We start from the raw sequence: 25,454 nt of genomic DNA on the forward strand, positions 1-25,454 counted from the left end.
TTTATAATAAAAACACAGATATTTTGCAATTAACAAACAACACGTCTTATTCCACAGAAATTAACCACAAAACTGATTTGACAATCTTCATTCTCTCTTTCGCCGGCCGCGCGCATCTCGTTGTTTTCTCGCTCGTTGTTCTCTCTCGCAGCTCGCTAGCGCGCTCTCGCACTCAATCCACAATTAGCTAACAAGGCAATATTCATGAAGGTGCGCACTTTTTGTTGCGCTCTTAACTCTTATTTATGAATTATATCAATCTTATAATAAATACTCATTTAATAATTTATTACATATTCAATCCTGCAACCCATAATCCCTACACACTGTAAACATAAAAATAAACTAAACTAAACAATAGATTTGTTTACAGTTGCTGATAAAACCACGCATGTTTATTTAAAAATAATGTTTTGTTATTGATTTATTATTATAAAATATCATTTCAAACTGCAACTATGATGCTTCAGTTAAGTATAGTTTTGATTTATTATAAATTCTTTCAACTTCAACATATTTGATACTTTTAACATGAAAACAGCTATATTTATACTCATAATTGAAAAAAATATGCGTTTAGGTTGATTACAACAAGCATTTATTGTATTTTTTAGATAATTTTTTGCTTAAATACACAGTTTTCTTTATTTTTGTAAGTTAAATTAACAGGGGTCCACTTTTGGAATAGTTTGGATTTTCATTGTCCTATATTGGACCCCCTATTTTTTGCTCGAAAATTAGCAGTTCTTCGCTTTATTTTAGTAAAGTTCCTTAAAATTACATTATTTCGACTTGCTGAAGTTGAATAATCAGTCAAAAAATGATTGGATAGTTAATTCAATCATAAAATATAAATGCAGTTTTGTTGTGAAAATGCTAGTGGCCATTGCTAATTTCAGATTTCGAACTCAAAACACTTATTTTGGCTGAAAGGACACGTAAATGTCAGCCAACATTGTTTTAAATGATGTTGATCATGCCAAATAAAATATTTGTAGACAACAACACGCTTGAAATTGTGATTTTATTGAATTTTTCATCAAAAACCCTTCAGAGGGTCCACTATAGGAAAGGGGTCTACTAATGGATAACGTACCCTATTGTACTTTTGGTAAACTTTTATAACATGCTTAGGACCAAAAATTGTAACAAAACACCGCGACAAGCGGTGTCAAAAAATAAAATTTGAAATTTCCTCACCTTCAACAATCTTATGCAATCTGCTATCGAAAATATGCAAAATATCAATGGATTTATGAAAAAATAGTTTTAATCTAAAATCTGCAAGTTTCGTTGTCCCGTTACGCTCAAAAATAAATATTATTTTTATTATTTGGAAAAATGTTTGCAACGGTAAGCCAGCACTCGTTAACTTATTTGCAATGTATCATTCAACCACAGTCTGTGATGCAATGAAAGCGCTTCAAGTTTCCCCCCGATTCAAAACGCCTGAATGTTTGCATTCATCAATTGACATCAAAGCTTTGGTTTAGGCGAAGCTTTCGACGCCATTCCGTGACGTTCCTGGAGCTTAATAAGCGTCACACACGATGCCATCGTCACAAATCAACGGTGCCAGATTATTCAACGGGAATTCTGTAAAGCTCTAAAAATAAATCTGTATTTGGTCTGTAGCATGTCGTATTCGGTTTCATTAAAGAAAACTTTCGAATTTTTAACTGCAGATTTAAGCTTTCGAATCATATCAAAGCTTAATTCAGTTAGTTGAAATTTTTAAATACAATCTATTTTGAACATTCTGTTCATGCAAATATTTGTGATTTTCGCGATTTTCGGGATCGAAAAATCTGTAAAACACAGATTTTTCTGCACATCTGTCACTGGCTGCTTCCAACTCAAAACTCACCCAACTTGCCGCGAGCGTGCACACCACTTGACAGCTCCGCTCAAACACGCCTTCCTTGCGCTGCTTGAGTTGTCAAATTCAGTTCAGTATCAGACATTCATCGGTTCGTTCGTTCGTTCATTCGTCGGGAAGAAAATCGAGATCGAGCAGGAGGAAAAAAAAAGGCCAATCTTTTTTCCACCGCAGTCTTGCAAACGTCGTCGACGTCTCGTCCGGGAGTTTTGAGTTGAGCGGAGTCGTGTTGTGTTCCGGATCACACCGTGGGTTTGAACCGAACGGTGCAGCTTGGTTAGTAAGAGTTTCGAGCAGCAGGAGGAGGAGGAGGATTTTTTCCCGGCGAGGATTGCTGGTTTCACCGAGTGCGGACGGGGGGAACACGGTGGACAAGTGATGCTCTAAATACTGCGGAAGAGCAGGAAGATTGTGTGCTTCGGGTTGGAGAAGAAGATTTTATCCCAGAAGCAAATGTGGACCAGGAAGAAAACGCTTCCTAGAGTTGGAAAATTGAAGATTTTTTTAGGTTTTTTGCTTGTTTGGTATCCGACTGCTATCCGAGACGTGTGCGTGCGTGGGGGAAAGAGAAAGAACCAGCCTTTGGACCGTGTGTCAGGGGGAAAATATGCGGAAAATTTCTCCTAAAAAGTGATTCGTGGAAGAAATCAACTCGTTTCATACCGCTGATAGCGACTCAACCAGAATCAAACGCCCGGAAGTTGCCCGCAATCCGAAATTCCGTGCCCCAGACATCGATTCCCCGAAGGAAAATCCCGTGTCCCCGGCCGCCAGACACGCACCCCGCGCGCTCTCTCCTCTTGCCTCTTGGGGCGAGACAGAGAAAAAGATGGTCTGGGACGGAGGTCGCGAGGGAGGTCGACGGAAGACGGTCGACGACGACGGCCACGGTGTTGGTAAGAGCGGGAGAGAACGATTGAAAGCAGAAGGAAGCACGGCAAGAGGAGAAGGAAAAAAAATACAGGCCAGAATCACTCCCTGTTTAGGTGGACGGACCGGCCAGTGCTGCCAGAAGTGTTGGAAGGATTGTTGTCGTCGTCGTGATGGAATGTACTCCGGAGGATTCCGGGAACTTGCTTTCGCAATGGTTCTGGGGAGGTTCACGGTGTAGTTGTGGGGCAGCACTTGCTTTGGAAAGTTTGGTTCGAGAAATAACTACGTGGATGTTAACATGAGAATTGTGGTTTGTGAAGTTAAAACCGCAATACATCGGTTGTTCAACTTATTTATACAGTCGGTAAAGTTTCCTGTTGGGTTACAAGACTGTTGCAAATAACCCACAATGTATTTTGGCATTCATGGTTTAAAAAAAATCAAAGGAATTATGCCGTGACATAACCGGAATAGCGTTGAATAACGAATAATTCATGTTATTGAAGTTTATCGTGATGTACTACAATGTCAATAATTGGTTTGGTAAACGCTTAAAAATGCATGCATTTTAGGTACTTGAAGTTCACATCCGTGTTAGGGAAGCGCTTTTCGATGGCCAATTTTATGCATTCTTTGTACTGGATCTTCCCGTCGGTGTTAGGAAAGTACCCACTTTGCGTTGAATTTCAAATCGATTGGTGCAAAAATAGTGTTATGTCGATTTTTCCGAATGAAGCTATCTTCAAATAATACGTTATTCAACGTCAAAAAATAGGATTTTCAAAAGTTGTTATATTCCAACATTTTTAAATTGGTTAAAAACATTTTTTTTTAAATTCCGTATACCTCTTTTTTGTAAGACAGGCAAAAAGAACTATTTAATCAATTTTATTCGTCCTGAGGTAGGAATGGACTCTTCTTAATCCTTTCTAAAGTTTTTCAAAATTTACATTTTCTCATTAAAAATCTTTCCTGATAACTAAAACCCAAAACATATTTTTTGATAAATGGATTCTCTTCAAAATCTGTTTCGTGGATTGTGTAGAGGACACACTTGCAAAGCTCTGCTGAAAAATCACGTTCTTAGAACAAATCAAATTGATCGATAAATACCTAATTGTTTAAAAATCCCTGGAGATGGAGCCACACGTTGCCGTCGTTTCAGGGCTATTTGCAAAGATGGTTTCCGATGTTGATATATATCACACATTTATTTTATTTTTATATACTTGTGTTGATAGAAATCACAACTATTGTACTATGTAAAATTGCAAGATATTGATTTTTTTTATTTGCATCTCAATATTCTTGTTTGTAAAATCTGTTTTGAACAGGTTTTAATCTTTTTGATACGTCGTTAGCTTAGGTAGAAATTCATAAAGCACAGCAACGCTTACACAAAACAGTAAGAGAGGCCTCTTCTAGGCCTTGTGATTTTTTTCGTTTTTTTTTTCAAAGTGGGTGTTAGGTTAGGATTTGGTATTTTGATAAATTAGTTTTGTTGCAAGGCACTCAGAATAGTTAGTATTTTTTTGTAACTTTAGGTTGTTTAATAGTTCCAGACTCCATCTGTGTGTAAGTGAGTTAAGTAATGCTTTCAGAATCTCTGATTTCAATTTATGTGGTATGCTAACCATTCGGAATAGTCAAAAAAATCCATAGAGTCTCGATCAATCAGTAATGAAATGATATCGGACAAAATTCGTTAATCTGTTGAACTAACGGTTTTCGGATTATGGTTGTATCGACCATTGTTGCGAATCTAGGATCTACTGGAGTTTTGACGATCAAATGGAGCCTAACATTTCAAAGGGACACATGGTTTTTGTGAACAGGGATGCATCTCTCTCACTCAAATGACAGTTTACATAATGTATGATAGGGATACACTCTTGTTTGCAGAGCTTCTGTGCCCTAATGAAATGGAAGGCACGAAATCCGTAATAACAGTTCAATGGAAGCGTCTGCATTTGTGGACAGACAGTCTATCCCTTTCGCTCAAGTGACAGTTCACGTCAAGTAAGAGGGGGATAGACTGCTTGTTTACAAATGCAGATTCGCCCTATTGAACTTTTACTACGGAAATAGTCGTCTTAACAACGAGTGTTCAACTTGTAAAGTATGAACTGTTCAGTTATGTTTATTGGGTTAAAAACAAGGTAAAGGAATGTTTGGCATTTGGGAGTTTGAGATTCAAGTTTCTTTCAGAAAGTTTAGTTTAGGTTGTTGATAAATTTTTGTTTTCCGTAAATAATAGATTGGACTTTAATCAATGGTTAAACTGGTCGAAGTGTACTATTTCATTTGCACATCTGCTTCTAGTTGTAATGTACGATAAGACTACTGACAGACGCGACAGGACGGGGCCCGGAAAAAAATGCATCAAGATTTATATTCCATAGACAAGTTAGTTTTCATCATTCGGTTTGTTTTTTTTTAATTTTAAATTTGAAATACATCATAGGTGTCCTTTGTATAAATCTCCGATTATTTACATTTTCTTATTTAATTAACTTATAATTCAATTTCTTCCGGGCCTTTTACCTTGAATCATAATTTCAGATTTTTATTCAGTGTTAAACTTAGATTAACGTAACTGCTTAAGTCATCCAAGTTCTTACTACTCACACCTACACTAATTTTCTTTCACCTTCCCCTCCTGATCCTCTATATCTTCCGGTGGTGTTCATTTGGTATGCAATACTAGTTCGGCCACTACCCTATTTTCCACAAGAAACCGGACTTGGACTGACTTGAGGCCGCGTCCCCCACCTTGCTCCGTAAAACGAAAACGAAAACGAATAAATACCTAATTGTTTAAAAATGTCTACTTCTATCATTGTAGCATAGCAGTACGATTCCCTTGAACAAGTAACACTGTTGGATGACTTGTGTTGACCGATTCTTCGAATTCGAGCTTCATTATAGTTTCATTTGACCCGAAATCGAACTAAATGTTTAATTGGGGCACAAACTCAAAATGTAAACATTCCAGATTGTTCCACTATTCCATTCATTAGTACTCTGCTTACATGCCCTCCAAGAAGCAGATTGATTACAAACAATTTTCTATTGAAAAATTAAAAAAAAACGTTACGTGGTTGGTGCCTTCCTCGCATAAAGTGAATACACTACACAGCCTCAAAAAAGTGTATAAATAACACTTATTTTTATCAAAATATCTGTGATCCAACCTCAAAAAAGTGTATTAAAAACACTAAAGTACTTATAACTAATGATGGGGTTGTCAGATCTTCAATCTTTTGGGCTCGTTGCAATGGTTTTCGATTACCTATCCAACGATGGGTCGCATGATAGATCCGGACAACTTTATCATCAAAATATTTGAAATCCGGCATCAAAAAAGTGTATAAATAACACTAAAGTGCTCATAACTTTTGATAGGGTTGTCAGATCTTCAATGTGTTGGACGCGTTGGAAAGGTCTTTCAAATACCTTTCTAAAAATATATAGCATGAGGGGTATTCTTACAAAAACCACCCTTTTTACAATCATCCGAAGTTTAGCTAAAATCGTTTTTTTAGCATAACTTTTGAAGTACTTTTCTAAACTTCATAATATTAACTAGGGTCTTGTGGAACCCCAAGACTGATCGAATAAAACCAAAACGGTCCAACTCAGTTCAGCCAATCCGGAGATAATCGAGTGCATATTTTTCGGTGCACGGACTCACATTCAGACACACGCACAGACATTTGTTCAGAATTTGATTCTGAGTCGATAGGTATTCGTGAAGGTGGTTCTACGAGGTCGAATATAGAAGTTCATTTTCCGAGTGATTATATAGCCTTTCCTCATTGAGGCGAGGAAGGCAAAAAACACCCTTACATGATGTTTACCCCAAATCACACGAATTGGTTCAGATCTGGAGTTTTTTTTAAGTCCAATAAACCAAATTTCCAGTTTTTGCTTTTTGGGTGTTTTTGAAACCGCCTTGATTCAGGGGTATTAAAAAAACACCCAAAAAGCAAAAACCTAAAATTTGGTTTATTGGACCATTCAAAAAAAAAACTCCAGAGATGTGCTCTGTCCTTTTGCTTTAGTTTTTCATAGTTGAGAAACTTTTTGTGCTATAAACTTACCTTTTCATCTTGCTAATATTTCAAAAGGGCACATAACTTTTGTAAACAATAGTGTATCCCTTTCACTCAAATGACAGTTTGCATTAGGTGTGAAAGGGACACACTCATGGTTAAAACAATTATGTGCCCTAGTGAAATGGCAAGCACGAATATAGTTACTTTGCAACCAAGTTTGGTTTACTTTTCACGAAAAGTTTTTGTAGAAAAACTTCGTCGAAATACAAAATTTAATTTGCTCTTCCTTGACCTGATAAACTGTGTAAATTAACATGTTGTCGTATCCAATAAAATTTAATCAACAAATTACAAAATAAAAATCTAGGCATTTTATGATATACGTACCAGATCTGCATCATTTCACATATATCACAAAACTTCACTGATTACAAGGACGACAAGGAACAAAATGTATCAAAACCTGTCATAGTGGATTTGCTACAAAAAATGTTACCTTTTACAACAGATTTTGCAGCAAGCTCGTATATCAATTTTGCCCTTGTGTAGACATGTCAGCGATCTGCAGACCTCACCAGCACTCATATCTGCTGAACCGGCCTCGAGCAACTGGTTAGAAAGAAGAATATGTTTGTGCTCAGTCTCTCGTGGCGCGGTGGTAGCATGTCGGATCACCAATTAAGAAATTGATCGGTTATAATTGTCGGTAACTGACAAAATTGTCATTCCCCTATATCGCCCCTATATGCGGATTTGCAGCAAAAAATGTGACCACCGTTTGGGTGTTTGATCAGTTAAAAATACCATCAGTCAATTTTCTTCTTCAAACAGGAATTAAAAAATGTTTTTTGACTTTGCGCCCTATCGAAATGTTTGGCCCGAAATGCTCAAATGCTTCTTTAAGAATCAAAATCGGTTGATTTTTCGCAAAATTATGAGTATTTGAATTTGGACAATAAAGTCCCGAAATATAATCGAAATGTTTACGGTAGTCTAACTTGTACGTGCGCCAAACGCGTTCTGACCTGAAATCCCTCTGGCCAGTTGTCGCAGTTGTCAATTTTCGTGTCAAGATAGCACGACAAGATTAAAACTACTTTCATATGACAAAAATTCAAGAAGTTTTTTCGGATTTCGTTGAATATCTCCGGATTGAAATCTAATTTTTGGTATCTGTGAAGGTCAAAAGGTGAGGCATTTTGAGCTGCACAAAATGGCGTTCTTAACTCAATTTAGCCCAAAATGCACGTACGACAAATTAGCATGACGGCGACGATTTCTTAAATTAGAAAAAAAAACATTAGTCACCCCAAAGCGAATACTTCTGAGATTCTGACCTTGCATGTTTTTAAATTTGGGTCCTAAAATCAGAGATACTTTTCTTCAATTCTCTTTTGCAGAAGTTCTGTTTCTTAAAAAAAAGCAAAAAATAAAAACTACCTGCAGACAAGTACGGGAACGGTCTGCTGCCGGTTTTGTGCAGAATTACAGAACTCTGCAGGTACGGTATAGACCTAGTAATTGTCTGAAATTTTAAAGAGCTTTTTATTTAACTTTCATCATCGACATGATCGTTGAACGCTGACTGAGCGCGCCTGCCATGATCGTTATCACGAAGAGACGAGGCTGAAACGAACAAATGCCGAGCTGAACACTCGAGCAGACGCACTGCATGAAGCACATGCTCTTTCTCTATCTTTTGCTCTCTTTCTTGCTTGTTTGACGCTACGTAGTGACAGCAATCATTTGAATGCAGTCAAAGAGAAGGTGATCGGAATTTAGGTATATTAAAATGTCATTGTGCTGTTTCAAATGAGCATTATTGTTGTAAACAATAATATTAAAAATTTAAGCTTAATTTAAGGACCCAATTGGTATCTTAGCAGTTAAAGCATCTCTACTATTTAATCTGCCTTTATCTCACCGTATGGCAATAGTCACTCATATTTGAATACCGATAAGTCTTGTTAGTCAGATATGGTATGTTTGCACTCGGATAGCTTTGTTCGCCAAATAATAATAAAATTCCAACGTATTCTAACATTGTACTCCTATGCATCTGTGTCTCTTGTTCTAGGCTTGCTGGGTTTCCTATCCACTTATCATAAGAAAACACTGAGGTATCGATTTGTGACTATTTTTTGTTCTATTAAAATTAAGCAATTGTTTTTCAATCGCTTCAAAAGCTAAAAATCAAACCTTTCTGGCACCACTGTCCGACCGACAGCCAGCCTTGCACGAGTTCGATTCTTCCTCCACCGCCGCCGCCGCCGTCATTCTTGCCACCCCTTTTTCACCCGCGCACTCATCTTCACCGTCGTCGTCGTCGTCGTCGTCTGCCGGGCCGTGGCAGCTCAAGCGAGAAAGCAAGAAACCGTGTGGACAAAACCAGCCCCCGTTTTCGGCCCAGCGTTGGAACGAAACGGAATGCCACTATTCCTGTTCTTTGCGCGACTTTGTGTCGCGTCTCGCGTGGACCCAGCACCTGCTCTGCCCCTGTCCTGTTCAACGGGGCAGGCAGGACGAGTTTGGGTGGTTGGAGGATGCAGCAAGTGGCCACAAGAGCGGTCTTCGCGTGGATGATGGACAGCCAACCAGCCCTCACACGGACAAGATTAGAATGTTTTACTATACAACTACATCCAACTCTGTGAACTCTTTTTTATGCGAATGGAGATTGCAATCATCAACCAGAAAGAAGCCGGCAGTCAGCAGTGTCTTGCCTCGGCAAAGGGGTTCCGTTTGTCGTAAAGTGCTAGAACTTGTCACGGGTAATTTGGGGGAGAGCAAGCCCTTAAAACATTGATTGAAGTCGTGACTTTGGGTTTAGATCGTAATTTGCTTTTTTTAGTTCAATCTTTTTAATAATTCTGTGATAATTTTACAAAGAAACCTTAAAATATGACCAAAAATAAATATTTTGAAAATTTGACCCAATTCTGAAGTCAGATTCAGATTCGACGGACAAATTGGAAATAGAAAAATTTGGAAATGGATATTTTTTAATTTGGCTCTGGTGATCCCATACAGTTTTCCCTTTTCAATTAAAGATATCTCGAGTTTTAAGAAAATCTCCTTTTTTGAATGCAACCTGGCGCTTTTTTTTTAGATATTCATTGCTATTCAAGTTTTAAATTTGCATTTTTCTTCACCTTAAAATTGCTGTAACTTTTTACCCTTAAGTCCAAACTAACTTGTCAAAAAACAATAAATGTTAGTTTTTTAGAGCTCCCCACATTGAAACGTTGAAATTTTGCTCAAATGCTTTTTATTTTATTTTATTTGTTTGATCACGTTTTTCATATTTCAAATGATAAAAAAAAACTGGCAACACTGGTAAATAATATTGGTAACGCGAAAATTTTTCTGCTTTTATTCCATTTAGGCCGTTGCAAATATTTTTTGAAGTTTATGTCCCTCGGCTCTGACCAAAATCAAGGGGGGGGGGAGTAAAAAAAATAAAAAAAATACATAAAAATTTAAATTACAAGCCTAGGTTTCAACATTTGGATAAAAAAAAAGTGTTTTAAAATGCATTTTACAGGCGTACAGTTTCTTTCCAATAATGAGTTGGAACTGTACATTGGTATTTAATGAAAATTTAAAATGTTTTCATAGGAGTTCACACATGCTGAATATGATTATAAACGCGGGAAAATGCAGTTTAACTGGTTTTCAGTTGATTAAACTTTAAATATCACTAAAATTTTGAAGTTTTTCGAAAAAATATTTTTTTTTGTTCCCTGATTATTCAGGCCAACTTTGAAGGGGCGGGGGCGACATAAACTTTGAAAAATATTTGCAACGGCCTTAACATGTTAAAAAAATAAAATGTAAGGCCGTTGCAAATATTTTTTAAAGTTTATGCTTTTTCGGAAAACTTCAAAATTTTAATGTAAATTAAAGTTTAATCAACCGAAAACCAGTTAAAATGCGTTTTCCTGCATTTATAATCATATTTAGCATGTTTGAACTCCTCCTATGAAGACATTTCAAATTTTCATAAAATACCAGTCCCGCACATAGTTTTTTATCGCCAAAAAAAAATTCCGTCAATACATCGATATTTTGGAAACTAATGATTGGAAAGCAACAGGACGCGTGTAAAATGCATTTTGAAACACATGTTTCATCCAAACCTGGGCTTGTAATTTCAATTTTTATATATATAGGGGAAATCTACCCTTTCCAATCAAAAACCTATCTTCGTCATATGGAGAGTTTGATGCTCGATTAAAGCTCCAAAAATACTATTTGGGCTATAAACTTACCAGCAACAGCACCGCCTCGAGTAAGCACGCAAATGTATGCCACTTACTGGCCAAAAAGATCACATTTAATGCACTTTTGATCATAATTTGTATTTTGCGAGACCACTTCTCATCATTTTGTTGGCACACACAGTGACACACACGAGAATCCCTCAAACGCTTAATGAATATCGCCAAAATTAACTTTTCACTTTCGCTTACTTTTCCACGGCGCTTAAGATATGAAATTGCTTCCAACTACCGGCAACATGTTAGGTCTATTCCCGTACTGCAGAATTCTGCAATTCTGCACGAAATCGGCAGCAGAGCGTTCCCGTACTTTTCTGCAACATAAGTAACTTTTTTCCCAGGCAGAACTTCTGCAAAGAGAGAGACAGAAGTTGCAGCAAAACCGTTCCCGTACTTTTCTGCAAGCTCTCTCTTCTCTTTCTTGTTGAAAAGTGACTGCAAGTTGGTGTGATGGATGTTGAGTACACGCTTACATAAAGTTTGCAATTTGGGTGAAATCAAGCATTTTATTATTAGTTGTAATATTTTTTTTTTTGTTTTATTATTACTAAATTGAATTAGTCTTTTGAAGAGACGTTTGTATATTTTAAATTGATGGATTTTTTGGGAAGTTAGTTTTTTTTATGTCTGGTTTTATTGAGAACGATTTTTTTGTGTTCATTAATGTAAATAATATAGCGATAATTTTTAGTATTCAAATGATAACTTTTTGAATATACTAAATATGTGTGTTTAAATAATAGGTAAATTTAATTGCCAAATAATAAATTGTACCTTTAACGGTGCTACCAATTTGTATTCTTATTTGAACCAAAAAATGTGATTTAATTTAGTCGAATTCTTAAATTTTAGGAAGTTTAAATTCTAAAATTCGGAAATTCTTAAATGCGCCATCTTGAATCACAAAAGTACATTTTTGGAGTCGTTAGAAAATCAGGTTTAGAGGATTTAGAGATTGAACATTTTGACGAGTTCTTCGCGTTCTTCGGAAAATAGAGTACGAATTGTTTCTATTTTTTTTAAATATTTGAGTTTTCATTTTTTTATGTACAGAATTTTAAAATTTTATTTATTTTTGTTTTTTTTTTAGTTTCTTTATTTTTTATAATTTTTTTTAAACTGTGACTTTTGAATTTTTGGTGTTCTGAACTTTGAAATATTCAAACTTTTGACTCATTTATTTGGAATTTAAATATTTTTGAATTTTTAAGTTTAGGAACTTTTAAGTTAGAAACCTTTATTTTTTTATTTCGAATTTTGAAAATTAAGATTTTTTTGAAATTTTCAATGTTTAATTTTTAATTATTTGAATTTTCAAGCTTTGAATTTCTGATTTATTGTTTTTTTTTTCTGAAATAAATATTTGCATTTTTTAATTTCTCTAATATTTGATTTATTTTTTTAAAGTTCCTCAATTTGAAAAAAGTTCTTTTTATATTTTTAATCACGAATTTCTTAATTTTCAGATTTATAAATTTATGAGTTTCAAAATTGTAGAGTTTGTGATTATTTTTTTTATTTGTCAATTTCGCTGCGTCACCGTTGTTCTTCGATGTGAAATCCAATCATAATTTATTTATGTTATCTTTCAAACATTTTTCTATTAAAACGTGTATTTATGGTCTATATAAATATACCTCCTATATTACACCTTTTTCTTTTTTTAATTATGTTTTTTAAATGTACCTGCCATTCTCAGTTCTTAAATTGTTTACCTAATGTAAAGTTTTGAGTTGTTTCTAATATAAAATGTCTACCTAAGCATTATAAATTTCTAGTTTAATAAATGATACATGCTTGATTTTTAGATAAAATGTTGATTTGCATAAAATAAGTCCCCGTTCTAGAGGTAAACTTCTTTCAATTACAATTTTTGTCAATCCATTTTTAATTGTTTTGAAATAATTTTAAAAAACTTCAATACCCAATTTGAGTAAATCCACTCAACTGTGTACAATATTGCAGAAAAGTATACCGGAACGCGCTACCCAGGCAAAGTTTTGCGGCTTCTCCTTGCAGAACTTCTGCAAAAGAGAGAGATGAAGAGAGCGAGCTGAAAAGTACGGGAACGTGCTGCAAAAAAGTGACTTATGCTGGCTGCAGAATTCTGCAGAAGCTGCAGAAATTCTGCAATTCTGCAAGTACGGGAATAGACCTGTTCTTTTGATCATTATTAAGGCACTCACTTGAAGAATAATCCCGAAAAATGTAATAAATTAGCAAGCGCCATCAAAAAAACAAACGCGCCAAGTCGTTTGACGTTTCAATTTTCACTTTGCATTCCAACCGAAGGCTGAAGAAAACCGAGCGAGAGACGAAGGCAAAAAAGAACAAAGGCTGGCCGTCAACACCAGCAGCACAGCCAGCGATGCCAGGAAACTTTCCCTATAAATGCCACTTTTCGTGAGTGTTCGTTTGAACTGTCAGCGAAAATGGCAACACTCGACAAAGTGTTGGAAGAAAAAAAAACTAAGCCGATATTAGAAAAATGGGCGTGACCCAATGCATTCGCCTCGATTAGAATACCCTTGGGATTTTTTTTTGTTAAATGCTTGGTAAAGAAATAGAATAACTTTTAGTGAAAGTGAAAATAAACAGAAATGTTCACAAAAACTTGCTCTACTCGTTGGTGTACTTGGTTTTAGTAAAATTCAAGGGAGACTCTAGATTATCCAGCATCATTCAAACACGACCGCTTATTAGGATTAAAATGGGTAGATTTCCCCTATTTTTTTTTTTTTGACGAAAACTGCAGGATGGTATTTCTCTCAAAAAAAAAATACAAAAATCATTTACTAAAGCTGTTTTTCTTTTTGAAAAGTGGTCTAGAAGAAAAATTTGTAAAAACTGAATACGGGAATCGATTTTCCAGACAATTTTACATAGAAGTCTCCGTATTGACCACTGTCCTATGTCCAATCCTTGTGAAGATACAGCGTTTTTTAAAATAAAAATGTTGAAAAAATAGTTTTTTTTGTTGTTTTTTGTAGTTTTTGGCTATTTTTATATGACAGACTTGATTTTTCAATCTCGTAAATATTTTCACCGGAAAGTCTGTCCAATTTCCCATAAGTTTGTCTTGGAAAGCATTTCAATTTGGCTTGTTTTGATATTTACGTATGTCTATACAGTTTCATTGAAATCGGAGAGGGAGTTCAAACGAATTTCTAAGAATTTTAATTTTGAAAATTTTACTTGAAAGAATACAAAATTAAAGCATACAGCATTAAAAAAAATCATGTTAATATTACATCAAAAACATGCAAGCAAGTAAATGAAATAACAGTTCAAACGAATTTCTAAGAATTTCAATTTTGAAAATTTTACTTGAAAGAATACAAAACTAAAGCATACAGCATTGAAAAAAATCATGTTAATATTACATCTGGAAATATTGACAGATTAAATGTCAAAAAGTGTTATATTACCTCTAAAAATTTGTAAACATACGTCTTTTAGTTCTAGTTTTATTTATTAAACATAAATTTACGTAAAATTAAATCGAAAAAGACGTAATATCCTACCATTACATTTCCCAATAAATTTAAATTGCAGAAAACCGTTCTTTCGTTTTAAATGTTGTAGTAAGGCAGATTTTAGTATGCTGTCCAAAGCAGAAAAAGGAGTAATCAAGCTGCTTGTAAAAGGCCGTGTTGTAAAATGAATTTTGCATTATTTTATAAAATTTGATGTACGGGAAACCTACTTGACCGAAACGTCAAGCTCATATATGCGATTATCCTTTTTCATCGGTCTGATGGCCGAGCGGGCTACGGCGCCAGTCCTCACTGATGGTGCTGGGTTTGAAACGCGTCGGTTGCAACTTTTTTCGCAGTGTTTACAAAAATTGTACATGCAGTGTGTAATATTAAGTGTCTTTTTTGACGAAGGTGAGGAGGAGTTTTTGCTGTTTAGTAGTGTAAACATTTAGTTTTCTATGCTATTGTTTTGCACTCTTCAAATAGTTTTACAAAAAATATTTACGGATCGTACTGTTTCAATACCCTGCTGATTCTGAACGACACGTATGTATGCTAGTTTTTTTGTATGTGTGCCGCCGTCGTCGCAGTCATTCCGCCTGCCAAACCAGCAGTGTATGAAAATGGCAAGAACCAATGAAGAACAAACTTTATTTTGTATTTTTCCTTCTCTTACTCCTTTTTCTATCCTTCCTTCATGTCTTGATCGCCGCGAGGTAAAGGGAACCCGTCAGTGGGGATCCCCATTGGGGGTGGGGGTGGTTTCTAACAAGTTGGGGGCTGGAACGTGTTCTCTCTCTGACTCTTTCCCACACGCAAGCAGGATACCACACAAGCAAAGTGGCGAACTAAGAAGCGCCGGTTTAACCTTGAATTTATATGTTTTTTTTTTATATTTTTCGTTTATTCTCCTTTTTCTGATATTAGTGAATTAATTTCCTCATATTTTAATACAAAATAATCAGCGGAGAAATAAAAATCGAGGAGAGCGAGAGTATCCGAGAGTGCGATTGAAGAGTGTTTGGAGTTTCACGTCGAGGAAGCAACTCTTCAGCAGTGTGCAGCAGAAGTTAGTGATCGTTCCGATGGCAAAACATTCCGTCGAGAATTGATTCAACTCCAGAAACTGGTGTGCAACAGTGAGTGACAACAACAGCAACAACACCAAGGTGAGAAAGAGCAGTGAGTTCCCTGTTTCATCTCTCGCTTGTACACTCTCCATGAGTTCCGCCGTGTGGGTGGTGGTGCACTCATATCACTAATTGCCGTGAGTGGATGGTGGTGAAGAGTTCCGGGTCGGCGCAAGAAGAAGAAAGTCTCTCATCGTTTGCGATTGAGTGCGCCCTATGAGTGTGTGAGTGCTGCTAGTGAGTGGATAGCCGGTGCGACGAAACTCTCGTCGAGTTCTCACCATCGTAATCATCAGTTTTGAGTGTTTTTGTGCATATGTTGGTGGAATAATCCGGCCGGAATACCATCGAACTCTAAATGGAAGAGTGCTGCCTGAGAACAGGAGTTCAGTTAGGGTGAGTATCAAAACTACCACTTTTTGTTATACATTTTTTGTTATTGTTGTAAACCTCACCTGCCCACAACTGGGATTTTCCAGAGTCGTGATTCTAGTTTGCAATCATGAATACCAATTTATTTGCGATTTTTTTTGCACCATCATTGGAAACCGCTAGGCTAGCTCCCCCGTGAACATCATCATTTGGGAAAGAATAAAGCTAGAAGCACCAAAAAAAGGTATCCGCATCGCACAGCAGATGTGAATGTTTCGCTAGCAATGCTGGAAATGGGAAGTAACAATCTAAGAAGTCTTATAATTATTTGTTTTCCTTTCTGAAAAAATGTGTTTAATATTTCTAGTAGAAAACTATGTTTGTTTACATCATTTAAATAAATCCCTTTGTAAATTTACCGGAAATGTAGATAAACACATCCCCAAACCAACAGACAAATCTACCAACACAATCAACTTCATATCTCTGTCTCGGGGCAGTGTGCGCAAGATTGCACTGCAATTGCAAGGTACAGGGAGAAAAGCACTCACCAACCCACACACATCAACATCTTCCTACACCTGGCTACATAAAATTGGATGAGTACGGGGTGGGGAATTGCAATCCGTTTTGGAGGCTGGACAAGCGGGAAATGGGATTTGTTTTGCAATGTCAATATACAGGATTTTCGCAAGAATGATACGAATAATTTGAAAGGATGCCAAAGTTGCATGCATTTTTTTTAAATTAGGCTGGTACAAATATTTTTAAAAGTTTTTGTCACCCCCCCCCCCCCCCTTTAAAATTGGCCCGAAAAATCAGGGGGCAAAAAAAATATTTTTACAATAAATTTCAAAATTTCATTGAAAATTCAAGTGCAACCAGCTGCAATCAAATTAAAATACATTCTTCTGCGTTTAAAATCATTTTTAGCATGTTTGGGTTTATTAAAAAATCTTAAGATTTTTAGAAAATTTTCGATGCTAAATCTTTTTTTTTCGATATAATTTTTGTTTTTGTCAGATCTTAGATTTTTTGAAAACTAATGATTGCAAAACAACTGAACTAGTGTAAAATGCATTTTAAAACACTTTTTTTCATTTAAATGTGAAAACTATGGCTTGTTATTTAAATTTTTATATTTTTTTATTTTTTTGCCCCCCCCCTTGACCTCGGTCAGGGCCGAGGGACAAAAACTTTTTTAAATATTTGCATCGGCCTTAAGGGCAACTTAATAAGGATCTGAAAAAATCAATACAAATTTAAACTCACACACATCAATAAAAAAAAAACCTTTCAAAATTGTCTAATTTTCTACGTTTGCGCTCTTTTCTTTGTATTTTTTTATTATTTAAATGAAACTTTGTCTATGCATTCCATATATCAAAAGAACCCATTTTCATCATTAGTTTTACCATACAAGGCTCCATACAATTTTGCGGTCTGATCATACAAAATGAGCAAAGCAATGTTTGAAAATTTGCAACTTGAGAAATTATCTGATTATCTTATCATTCTGATTTTCTACGAAAGAAACACGGGAAAATAAATTTCTCGATTTTTTCAACTTGAGTTTGTGTCACTAAAAGTTTTATTCTCATTTTTAATTTTCGAAATTGATATGTTTAAGAGGACTGAAAAAATGCATTTTTGCACAAGATTTGAGAGGGTGCAAAACATGGTACCGAAGACACGGTTAAAAAAATAGTTTTTAAGAAGCAAATAAAATTTTCGATCCGAAAATGATTTTTTTCCTAGAGTTGCAAGCATTTTAAAAAATGCTCAGTTTTATGCAATTTAAATTGAAAAAAAAAAAAAAAATATATGGAGTTCGATTTGCGATGCCTTTTCGTTGGGTCGCAAAATTGCGTCCGTCGCAGTGTGTTTTTCGTTTTTTTTTTTTTTTTTCGTTTTTTTTCGCGTGCGTGTGTGCGTGTGAAGGTGCGGCTGGCTTTGACTGTCCCGATGACAGTTAGCCAGTTCGATTTGCGATGCCTTTTCGTTGGGTCGCAAAATTTTTCGCGTCCGTCGCAGTGTGTTTTTCGTTTTTTTTCGCGTGCGTGTGTGCGTGTGAAGGTGCGGCTAGCTTTGACTGTCCCGATGACAGTTAGCCAGTTCGATTTGCGATGCCTTTTCGTCGGGTCGCAAATTTTTTCGCGTCCGTCGCAGTGTGTTTTTCGTTTTTTTTTCGCGTGCATGTGTGCGTGTGAGGTGCGACTGGCTTTGACTGTCCCGATGACAGTTAGCCAGTTCGATTTGCGATGCCTTTTCGTTGGGTCGCAAATTTTTTCGCGTCCGTCGCAGTGTGTTTTTCGTTTTTTCGCGTGCGTGTGTGCGTGTGAAGGTGCGGCTGGCTTTGACTGTCCCGATGACAGTCAGTTCGATTTGCGATGCCTTTTCGTCGGGTCGGTAAATTTTTCGCGTCCGTTGTCGATGTGCAACAACAACAAAACCCTATCATACCATTTCATCTCGATACATCGTAACTCGTCGTTCGCAAAGTTAATCAGTACCTCACTAAACATCAATCATTCAAAACTCGTGAAATCATCTCAAGTTAAAAATTACACTGTTTAACCCTTCAGTTTTAATTACAAATGATTTTGGTTCTATCTTTCCACAGCCGGCTGTCTAAGACTAGACCATTTCATTTAAAATTTAACAACAGATAAACGGAAATGTCTCATCCGCAGCCTCCGATTGCTTGCCTTGAGAATAATACAAAATACCGTTCAACAAACACTATGATTTTGGGTCGCATCATCATCTTCTATGATGAATCCTGACCAAACACCTATCCTACTAACAAGTTTTCAGGTTCCTGGCGCTCGTGGGGTGTAAGCACAGAGTAAATCAGCTGCCCTAGTAGCAACCTGCGCTAACTAACATTCCCGTCCCTTAATCGAGGTCTACAAACTGACATGGCGGGCGCCGTTGGTGGCCAATGACTGTTACCTATTCGCAACTGATCTAGCTTTAGCAATCATGATGTTTTATCTTTTCAGCGCATTCATACATGCTGTTGATAAGGGAAACACCACTAGATCGTCGAAGCCTATAATCAGTAGTGCTGAAAGGATATTACGGTTCTGTTCAGCAACGGAGGGGCAACCATGGGTGATCTCTCATGCTCATGCTCATGCTCATTTAAATTGAAAAAAAATATGCCGGCAAAAGGGTTTTTTTAAAAGCTTTAAATCTTTTTACAAATTATTAATTTTGAGACCACATATCGGTAAAAAACGTTTAATTTCAGAATATAAAAATTTTGTTAAATTCATTGATATTTTGGAAATTTTTGGTGGTAGCATAACTGTAATGATGTATAAATTGTTTTGTTTTGAAATGTCGGAAATCAGAGTTGAAATCGTTTTTTTTTGCGCGACTATAGCCAAAGGACAAAAACTTTAAATAAAATTTGTACATGCCTAATAATAAAGTTGATAATAATTAAAAAATCTAGCTCAACAAATCATGTGCCCCTTCTAAAGGTTACTTTTGATTCTGAAATTTCGAGATTATTTAGGGGAAATATGCCCATTTTAAGCCTAATAAGCGGTCGTGTTTGAATGATGCTGGATAATCTGGATTGTTCCTTGAAATTCACTAAAACCAAGTACACCAACGAGTAGAGCAACTTTTTGTGAACATTTCTGTTTATTTTCACTTTTATTAAAAGTTATGCTATTCCTTTTACAAGCATTTAAAAAAATATTTCAAAAATGCAATCTAATCAGTCGAGTGCATTGGGCCACGCCCATTTTTCTATTTTCAGCTTAGTTCTTTTTTCTTCCAGCGCTCTTTTGGGCCAGCTTAGTGCTGCCAAACATGATGAAATTTTAAGCGAACACTCACGAAAAGTAGCATTCCTAGCGAAAGTTTCCTGGCAGCACTTGCTCACTCTAACAAGCGCTGCACCAGCATGTTGGTGGTGTTGGTGGCCACCCTTTGTTCTTTATTTGCCTGCGCTCCTCGCTCGGTTTTCTTCAGCATACGATTGGAATGGATATTCAAAATTGAAACGTCAAAAGACTTAGCGCGTTTGTTTTTTTGATGGTGCTTGCTAATTATTTACATTTTCGGGATTATTTTTCAAGTGAGTGACTAAGTAATGGGCAAAAGAACATGTTGCCGGTAGTTGGAAGCAATTTTTTATCTTAAGCGCTTTGAAATCGTTAACGCAAGTGAAAAGATATTGATGGCGACTTTCGTTAAGCAGTTAACCTCTGATCTTGCGTGTGGATGTGTGTGCCACCAAAATGATGAGAAATGGTCTCGCAAAATAGAAATTATGATCAAAAGTGCATTCAATTTGATCTTTTTGGCCAGTAAATGGCATAAATTTGCGTGCTTACTCGTGGCGGTGCTGTTGCTGGTAAGTTTATAGCCTGAATAGTATTTTTGGAGCTTAAATCGAGCATCAAACTCTCCATATGACGAAGATAGGTGTTTAATTAGAAAAGTTATATTTCCCCTATGTTGAAAAAAGCCAAAAAAATCACAAATGTTGAATTTTTTAACATTGAAAATCGGACTTTTCTTGGAAATCTCGAATTTCTTGGAAATCTCCGACAATTCATAATATGTGTCCATTCGCTTAAAGCCTTTAATTTTTGCGCATTATAATAAATTCACTAGTTTTTAAAGATTATTTTGAGAGCGCAATTGTAATAATTTATATTTTTAAATCAATTATACATTGTTGCTGATTTTTTTAGTCATAATGTAATGTAATTATTACAAAAAATCTGACATCTAAAAATTAACTATTAAGAATAAAGACTTCGATAACAAGACAATTGTTAAACGTCGTATTTCCTCCTTCGCAAAAAAAAAAAATTTCAAATTTTTTTACGAAAAAAACAAAAAAAAAATACTGAAAGAAAAAATTGCCAATTTCGGATCACAAGAAACATTAAGGAGAAAACATTGGCTTTTTGGAATTTTTTTGGGCAATGTTTTGAAGAAGTGTTTTGTTTTTTTTTTTTTTGAGGGAAATTTTTCATATAACTAGCATCCATTAAGGTAAGTCTGCAACAATTTTCGTTATGCCCCCGTCTTAACGCACTTTTTTAACTTAAAAGTTTAACATTTCCTAATTTATCAAAAAAATCTGAAAAAAATACAAAAATAATTTAAAAAAAAACTTTAAAAAATGTAAAAAAAAATACAAAATAAGCGTAAATTTTGACGAAAATCACATCACATAATCGAGTCTAGACTGTACAAAAAGAATAAAACAAAAACTAAATAAGTCATTGTAATTGAAAATAGAAAATTAAAGATAAAATCATTAAATTTCGAGAATTTGTGGAATTTCTAAAAAGGAATTTTAGAAAGAACAGTCAGCATTACAAGTTATCAAAAGCACATTGTCAAACCTGGATCCGGTAGTCTAAACCAGAAGTTGATTGTGCGGTACGTCATACGCAACCACGTTTCGCCCAATCGCCACCAACACCACAACACACCGCACCACATGATAATGAATGATGCCTCTTCTTTCATTTAGAAAATAGCACGCTACTTACCAAAGAACAACAAAAAAGAGGCAGTCTGACCAATACCCATTCGAAAACAAAAAAAACTTCTAAAACCCGCGCGCCCGCACCACGTTTATCGATACCAGCTCCGATACGTATCGGTGTATCTGTGCGTGAGAGAATTCGATTCTCCTCGTGGTGGTCACTCTCCGCGCTTTGATATCGTGCGAAAAAACGTGTATCCCCCTGTGTGTGCGTGTGCAAATGATAGGAAGAGAAAACGAAGAAAAAGACGCAAAAGCAACAAAACTGTATCTAAGCGAAACATAAAACTCTCCCCGCAAATTGGAAGAAGAAGGAAGATGGAGAGGAAAACTATAAGAAAAAAAGAACCACAAAAAACGAAGACAAAATTCGCAACAAAGCAAAACATTAGTGAAAGATGAATTGTGCGGTCGCGAGCAAACCCGAGAAAGAAATGAGTAAAACAACAACAAGACAACAACCGCGAAAACCAATAAGAAAATTTGCACAAAATTAGATGATTTGGCAGAAAGCCAAAAGTGGCAGCCGCGAAAACAAGGGAGAAGTGAACTGAACTGGAAATCGGCAAAGTTTTTTCGCGGCGAAGAGGAGGCGAAAGAAGCAGAAGAGGAGAGGAGAAGAAATGCGATACACAACGAGCGAAGCAAAAATCGTACAGATTATCATTCGTTCGTTTCCTCTCGCCCTCCACCCTTCCCTCATCCCATTTTGCAAGTGTGCGAAAAAGGTTTCGCACACTTTTTGCAGGAGGAGGAGGAGAAGAAGAAGGAGTAGGGAGAAAGAAAGGAAACAAAGCATTGAATGGGACAGGTTGTGTTTTGGACGAGGAGGGGGAAGAGTAAGGGGAGGAGTAGTAGGGTGGTTCGGATTTCGCGGGGGGTCTGCTGCGAAATTGTGGTGCACGGAAGATTGCGGAAAGAAACACAAGTGTCTGTGTCTGTGCAGAGCACGAAGTGATACAGACTAGTACGCAGGCAGGGTGGGCAGTGAGTGAAATAAGGTTTTGAGGGGATTGAAAAAAAATCATTTTTTTAATACAATAAACAACGCAAAATCAAACCCTTTTCAGTAAAATCGCTGTATCTCGCCAATAGTTCATTTTAGTTTGTGGTCTACATTGATTAATATGTAAAATTGTTCGGAGAACACGATGGTGATAAAATAAAACAAATAAAAATATAAGGAATTGGTCAAAACTGAATTTTAATACTTAAAACGTTAAACATAATATTAGTGGGGTTTTTATCTAATTTCTTGGACATTTTTTATAAATTGCAACCTGTAGAAAGTCTTTTGCTCAAATAGTTGCAAAGTTATGATTAAAAGAAAAAAAAGTTTTTTTGAAAATCGTCAAAAATAAAGCGGTGCCAAAAATAGAGGGATGGTCCAATCAGCACCAAACTTGGAATTTCTGTTAACTATCAATAGATGAACGTTCCCTCCAAGTTTGGTCCAAATCGGTGAAGGTCGAGTCCAAAAGTGTACTCAGTTGACCTAGACCCATATTCTCTTTTTGTTTGGTCTTATTTTCATATTCTAGATTAAATTTTCAAAACAACCTATCCCTCATGGGTTTCCTATGCAGATAGGACCTTTTGAGAATTATATTTGGGTAATTCTCCGCCAACTCACACGAAATCGGGAAAAGTTGCCCCGACCCCTCTTCGATTTGCGTGAAACTTTGTCCTAAGGGGTAACTTTTGTCCCTGATCACGAATCCGTTTTTTGATATCTCGTGACGGAGGGGCAGTACGACCCCTTCCATTTTTGAACATGCGAAAAAAGAGGTGTTTTTCAATAATTTGCAGCCTGAAACGGTGATGAGATAGAAATTTGGTGTCAAAGGGACTTTTATGTAAAATTAGACGCCCGATTTGATGGCGTACTCAGAATTCCGAAAAAACGTATTTTTCATCGAAAAAAACACTAAAAAAGTTTTAAAAATTCTCCCATTTTCCGTTACTCGACTGTAAAAAATTTTGGAACATGTCATTTTATGGGAAATTTAATGTACTTTTCGAATCTACATTGACCCAGAAGGTCATTTTTCATTAGAACATAAATTTTCATTTTAAAATTTCGTGTTTTTTCTAACTTTGCAGGGTTATTTTTGAGAGTGTAACAATGTTCTACAAAGTTGTAGAGCAGACGATCACAAAAATTTTGATATATAGACATAAGGGGTTTGCTTATAAACATCATGAGTTATCGTGATTTTACGAAAAAAAGTTTTGAAAAAGTTACTTTTTGCGTTTCTCTTTATTTCGTCGTCCGTGTCTGTCGCGGGTGACCATGAACGGCCATGATCGATGACGACCAACTTTTTCAAAACTTTTTTTCGTAAAATCGCGATAACTCGTGATGTTTATAAGCAAACCCCTTATGTCTATATATCAAAATTTTTGTAATTGTCTGCTCTACAACTTTGTAGAACATTATTACACTCTAAAAAATAACCCTGCAAAGTTAGAAAAAACACGAAATTTTAAAATGAAAATTTATGTTCTAAATGAAAAAATGACCCTTCTGGGTCAATGTAGATTCGAAAAGTACATTAAATTTCCCATAAAATGACATGTTCCAAAATTTTTTACAGTCGAGTAACGGAAAATGGGAGAATTTTAAAACTTTTTAGTGTTTTTCGATGAAAATACGTTTTTCGGAATTCTGAGTACGCCATCAAATCGGGCGTCTAATTTTACATAAAAGTCCCTTTGACACCAAATTCTATCGCATCACCGTTTCAGGCTGCAAATTATTGAAAAACACCTCTTTTTTCGCATGTTCAAAAATGGAAGGGGTCGTACCGCCCCTCCGTCACGAGATATCAAAAAACGGACCTTGGATTCGTGATCAGGGACAAAAGTTACCCCTTAGGACAAAGTTTCACGCAAATCGAAGAGGGGTCGGGGCAACTGCTGTGTGAGTTGGCGGAGAATTACCCATTTTCTTTTTAGGGGTTTGTCAATTGGACTGCTTGTTACTAAGCCTGTTATAATTTGATTTTTGTGAAAAAAGAGTGATTTTCAAATTAAAATAATAAAACTTTTGTGAAATTTTCTGCCCTTTCAATTGAAAATATTTCTGAAATTTTAAAATCAAGAAAACTTTTTGGAAGGGTCAAGAACACTTATTTTGTACATGTTTAAAGACTGGGCTGAACTTTGAAATTTAAAAATCTTAATATAAAAAAAAACAGACTTTTGGGTACCTGAATTGCACCATCCTGAACTCTAGCGTAAAAGATGTCATATTTGGACCCCTAAAACTGATCAAAAATTTGAAAATTAAAAAAAGAACGTTTTTTGTGAATCCTGTTTTTAGTGATCAAAAGTTAAAAAAACGATTTTACTTCCGCGTAGATATTTTTTCTGAACAGTCCTAATCATTAGCTGCAACTTTGGCACCACTTTAATCAGAAATTCCCTTCTCAAGATTCAGATTTTCGAATATTCAAATGCCGATTTTGTGTGACCAGCCCTCCAAATTGTATAAATCCTTCAAGGTTGTTAATCGATAAAATTATCGTCGATAATATTATCGTCTGACGATAACGATAATCTATCGTTATCGTTATTTCAATAATTTTATCGGCGATAATCTTATCGCCGATAATGTACGATACGATGAATAAGTTAAATTAGCAATGATTTCACTAAGACTATATTTTTTGAAAATTTAGTAAGTTTGCAAGTGTATCCAAAATTGTTCACAAAATACTGTATTTTTTGGAAAATACTAAAAAAAATTATAGTTTGAAATCTGGGTATATAATGAAGCGAAATTTTGTTGGTTTTTTTTTTCACTAAATCAAAGTATTTTTGGAAAATACTAAATTTTGCGTATTTTTGCGAA

The 25,454-nt window shown here is 35.8% G+C and overlaps 1 protein-coding gene across 2 annotated transcripts in view; it reads left to right on the forward strand.

Moving 5' to 3' along the window:
• The first annotated feature begins 1,927 nt into the window (after positions 1–1,927).
• LOC6031374 (nuclear receptor-binding protein homolog) overlaps positions 1,928–25,454 on the forward strand; it is a 96,882-nt gene continuing 73,355 nt past the window's right edge. The window contains exons 1-2 of one of the 2 annotated variants that reach the window (XM_038251945.1): positions 1,928–2,155; positions 15,497–16,095. The gene's annotated coding sequence lies outside the window, so the exon portion shown is untranslated. The remainder of the gene's footprint in view (positions 2,156–15,496; positions 16,096–25,454) is intronic. The other variant, XM_038251947.1, reaches the window with a different exon arrangement.

This window comes from Culex quinquefasciatus, chromosome 2 (assembly GCF_015732765.1).
Source record: "Culex quinquefasciatus strain JHB chromosome 2, VPISU_Cqui_1.0_pri_paternal, whole genome shotgun sequence".
Classification (NCBI taxonomy): Eukaryota; Metazoa; Arthropoda; class Insecta; order Diptera; family Culicidae; genus Culex; species Culex quinquefasciatus.